This window comes from Eleutherodactylus coqui, chromosome 1, assembly GCF_035609145.1.
Source record: "Eleutherodactylus coqui strain aEleCoq1 chromosome 1, aEleCoq1.hap1, whole genome shotgun sequence".
Taxonomy (NCBI): domain Eukaryota; kingdom Metazoa; phylum Chordata; class Amphibia; order Anura; family Eleutherodactylidae; genus Eleutherodactylus; species Eleutherodactylus coqui.
This window is the reverse complement of record NC_089837.1, coordinates 371,165,605-371,171,149: the sequence shown is the minus strand read 5'-3', so window position 1 is coordinate 371,171,149 and position 5,545 is coordinate 371,165,605.

Below are 5,545 nucleotides of genomic sequence, written 5' to 3'. Positions count from 1 at the left end.
GAGAAGCTGCTGCTGTGCTATTTGTGCAGAGATCTTGCTTTCTAAAATGTGAATTACACACACAGACATAATCTCATCAAGTAGAAGTGCGTAGAAAGACTTAGCGTTGTACATGTGTATAAGCAGCAGATTTCACCATTATCTCTACTTGTAGCTCTCTATGTGTGAGTATCTTCCTTTCCCTTCCCCTCTGCTCTCTGCATGCAGTTCAATAAGCACTAATGACTCCTCTCACTGCTCCATACTAGTTTCCCAACTGTCAATCAAGCGGTAGCAGACAGTGAGGGTGGGATATCCAAGAGGTTGGCTGCAAAAGTGATGGGTTAATTGCCCATGGTCACACAATGTTTGTGCTGATATCCTGGGTCTTCCAGCCAATCATTTGTGCCACAGATTAACAGTATAGCATAGTAATTTATAAATCCCTTAAAGCCATATGCAGCAATCTAGTACAGAAAACTAGTAATATTATTACCTTCAAGAAAGACTTCAAGGCCCCTTTCAAATTATTTGAATACATTTACCATGAGTGAGAGAGTTATGTAGTTTCACTCTTATAGTAAAAATCCCATTCTATGTTGGTGTAGAAACCTTCTTTCTACGTGTAGGGTATGTTCCCTTTTCATCAGCACTATAAGGCTTCCTACACAAGGGCGAACACAATATCGAGCCATGGAGCTCGTCACAATATCGCGCTTGTGAACATGTGATGTATCCACATTATTGAAGTTCTAATCCTGTGCAATAGAGGACTGGAAGTGTTTCCCATTGACTTCAGTGGGAAACCTCATAAAGCACTCGGCTTGCGAGAACCATGCAAGGCATTAAAGCTCCCATTGACATCAATGGGTGATGCATTAAAAGGAACATGAAAAGTTAAAACATGCAGCGGTGTGATAAAAAAATCACAAAATGTATAAGACTTCATTGAAAAGAATGGGGCTCATATCCATGCAAGATTTGTGCATCTCGCAACAGACACATATTGTGCAATTTTTTCAGCCTGTGAATGTGATTTTTTTTCACTGTTGAATGTGATTTCAAGTTACATTGATCCAGAAAATGTATAAAGTGGTGTTTTCCATTGGTTCTTCACACATGTACTAGATGAAAAACATGTGTCCTGTTCTACATTAGCGATACTGATCCTTCATGGGATCATAAGTCGTAATGCTTCAAATACACACAAACATAAATAAAGACCAATAACTGTTTCCCACCATTACTAGGGAAAGGGGTGGGTAGACAGATATCCGAATCCTGTTCTCCTCAGGGTGCGGGCAGACGAGCGCATAAACGGCGCGTTTTTGCGACCAAACGTATATACGTGACCATCTGAGGCAATGGTTTCGAATGTATTCGTTCACATGGGCGATTTTATGGCGCGTAAAAACGGCAATTCGAAAAAAAACGGAACATATGCGACCGAAATACGCGCCAACGCATATTCGATCGCCGAAAAGACCGTTTGCAAAGTAGGAACAAACGAAAATACGCTTTCTAGCTCTGGTTGTGGTCGGTGAAAAACGATCGCTCGGGCGATTATACGTTGCGCTCGTGCGAACGTAAATACGCCTACGCTCGTCTGCCCGCACCCTCAGGGTGATGCTGAAGTAACCAGCCTTGTAAAGCCTCTGGCTAGCTGTGATTGCTTCAGCTCTGGAGCCTTTCTATTCCTTTTGGAAAGGCTAAGCTGCTAATTAATAAACATGTTCAGCACTCATGATCGCCAATGGGTTTGTTAACCCTTCCACTGCCCACAATCACTGTGAGGCAAACAGGATTAGGAGAGCTGGGCATGAAGAACAGCCAGAGGTTGGTGCGCAGTGCATCGAGTGTGCAGCCTCAGTGCATGCTGGGATATTTAGTTTTCAGTCTGAAGCTTCAACTACAGAATCCCTACAGCAGGAAGACGTCAAGATAAAAACAACACAGAACAGTTTTACCAATGACGATTAATAACATTTACACAAAATTCTGCATGCAATAAAAAACTTCTTTAAAGATATTGTTACTTGAACCATTGTGACCTGAAAGGGGTTTCTGAGACTAAGGCTGGGCTCACTAGCGTGTTGGAACAGTGTATTCCGCGTACAGGTCCTGCGCTTAAAATATGCTGTAACATTTTCAATTCACACGACTTGCATGAAATACACGTGCAAGAAAAATCGCAGCATGCTCTATCTTGGCATGTATTATACATGCATACACACCAAAATAGTTCATGGCAATGGGCGGCTCACAGCCCATACGCAATGTCATTGCATACTGGCTGCGTGCTGCGAACATATATCTCGCAGCGTACACGCTGCCAGATACACTTGTCTGAGCACTGCCTAATAAATTCATGAACCATCTTCAGCTAAGCGACATCTCCGTGGCTTCTTCTCAGGCATGTGATGTCATGTTCATTGGTCATGTGGCCTGAGAGCAGCTCAGTCCTATTCAAGTGAATGGGAATGAGTTGTTTTACCAGCCCCAGCCCCTATAGAATGTACGGTGCTGGTTGTGACGCTCACCTGAGAGCAACAGCTACTTCAAACAGCTGATTGATGAGGGGCCTGAGTGGCAAACCCCTACCAATCTAATACTGATGACCTGTCCTGAGGATACGTTATCAATATTTTAGTCTGGACACTGTAATGTCATTTGAGGTTGGAAGTACACCCATCACATGAAATCCAGGTGACATAAAGATAACTATTACCAATTTGTTGGGGCATAGTTCCATAAAGTGCTTCCTAAGAAATGTGAGTTGAGGGGTGTTAAACTGAATTAATGGTTTCCCAAGATTGTTTGTGACTAGAGATGAGTGAGTATACTCGCTAAGGCACTACTCGCTCGAGTGATGTGCCTTAGACGAGTATCTCCCTGCTCGTCCCTAAAGATTCGGGGGCCGCCGCAGCTGACAGGTGAGTTGCGGCGGGGAGCAGGGGAGAGCGGGCAGGAGAGAGGGAGATAGAGATCTCCCCTCCGTTCCTCCCCGCTCTCCCCCGCCGCTCCCCGCCCCCCGCCGGCCCCCGAATCTTTAGGGACGAGCAGGGAGATATTCGGCTAAGGCACATTACTCGAGCGAGTAGTGCCTTAGCGAGTATACTCGCTCATCCCTATTTGTGACCCCTCTTCCCTCAGGGAACCCTCAATAAAATAACCAAACATAAATTTATATTATAATAAGTCTAAAGTGATATTCAGCAATTTTCTCAGATCTGCGGGATGCAACAAAGTACATGACCAGAACGATACATGTTGTTACATTTTGTATAGCTGTTGCACATATTTGGGTTAACACACATCAGATTTAGGAAGGAGATAAACTTATGTTTTGTTTTTCATAGTCTACCACCAGTCATAAGCACTTCCCACAGTACATTCTGTACAGTTAGTAGATCTGAAAGATAATATTCATATGAAGATTAATTAATTATCACATGTTTCTGTAAAGTTACTATTAAGTGGAAATGACAAAGTATCGCTCTGCAGAAAATACATTTACTCAAACTGCTAATCTGAAACACAATGTTTCAAGTAAAGGTTATGTTCATGTTGGCATCATGTTATGTTCCGTAGGCGTTCTGCTGTTTTTGATAGTCTTCTGCTGTTCTTGACAGATGCCCCACTGAAACATGGCCATTCAGAGGCTCTAGATGAACCCAATATCTTCTCCGTATTAGAGCTTTTTATATGGCTTAGAGCTTAAACAGACGAGCCCATATGCAAATACGCTTGCCGCTACGGAGCATATTTGCGCATGAACAAGTCAAAAGTCTTCATTTTTTTAACAGTTCAAACTCTGCGAAAAAATAAAAAGGGAGAATGATTGGGCAGGGGCTATATTTTCTTGCGCACAATTCCTCTGTGAGAATGAATTCATTGAAATCAATGGGTTCGCTTTGTCGCAGTTCCAACACGCAAACACGTTCATCTGTTTATGCCCTCAGGGTGCTCTTACATGATGCATCCCAGCTGTGAACACATACACAATTTACAGCTAATTGCTCGGCTTCACTTGTGTACTTAGTCGTAAAACATGTGCACTACCTTTGGCTGGGAAGCACTAAAGTTGAAGCTACATGGTGCAGCTGGCCATGTGCAGTCTGCGTCCATTGACCGTCTTGGGTAGGTGTGGGTTGGGTGCATACAGCTTACTTCACCTCATGATTTCAGCTGAAGCTTCTTCCAGACAAGCGTATCTAAAAAAACTGTTTTTATGTAGTTTTTGAAGCCAAAGCCAAAAATGGATCCAGCCTCAAGGAGAATTATACGTTCTTTTATATTTTCTCATTCCTATTCAATCCACTTCTGACTTTGACTTAAAAAATGCACCACAAATTGCCACAAAAATTTCACAGGGGCACAAATTGCCACAAAAACTTGAAAAATCTGTATGCAAAACCATTCTTACAAGAGAAATGTCTGGTGATGTGACTAGTTTTTTCAAAATTCAGCTGATTCAGTAATTAATTTAAGGCCCACTTAGACACAATGATTATATAGCTCAAAATTCGCTCAAAAGCCGTCTTTTGAGCGATGATCGCTGTGTCTAAACTCCTGCCTATCGTGCACTTTTCATGCACTATTCGTTCATCTCTGACTTCAAGTCAGCCTGAAGTCAGCGATGAGCCTTCAGTGTCGCACGCTGAGTTCTTAGCGAGGTAGCGCTGGTAGTATTCTCTCAGCTGCTCTCCTGCTAGGAGTTCTCAGCGGGATAACGCTGACAGCTCCGAGAACCAAGTAGCTGAATGCAGATAACAGACCTCCAGCTGTCATCTGCATTCATCAGGAGTCTTCGTTTACTCGCTAATGAACTCTTAAATAGCTAATTAGCTACTTAAGAGTTTATGCAAATTGATCACTCAAAACTGTCACTCAAACTGCCGTTTGAGCGAATTTTGAGCGATCATCTTTCAGTGTAAATGGGCCTTCAGATGTTCACTGAAATGCAAAAAGTTATGGGATAGAAATATGTAAATCGATTATGAAGTGGCATTACCTCAGATGATGGCTTAGGAGCACCCACACCTATATAAGTTGTGAGGTGTTATTGTGGGAGATTGAACACTGGCCAGACAAAATGAATTATTGAAGTTCAAACAAGGCATGATATTTGGAGCTAGATAGATGGGAGATTCCATTCCCGAAGTTGTATAGGCATTTAACATTATTCCTGGAATAAGTCATTAAAATCATTACCACCCACAGTAGACAGTACAATGGCTGCCCATGAGTGCTTAACCCCTAATGCTCCATGACGTACCGTTACAACATGGACATTGGGAGTTTGTCATTTAAAGGGGTTTTAAGGAATTTAAAAATGTAATAAAAAGCAATCAAAAAGTCATATGCACTGCAAAAGCCCTCACACAACTGTGTCGATAGAAAAATAAAAAAGTTATGGATGTCAGAAAATAATAGTTTTTTTTTTCCAAGGATATTTTATTTTTTAAAAGTATGGGTGCAAAAAAACCATGATCGAGCAAAGTTTCATATGCGCAGTGCATGAAACATTGCCTGTTCACTGGAGCAGCTCCACAAAGTGAGATAA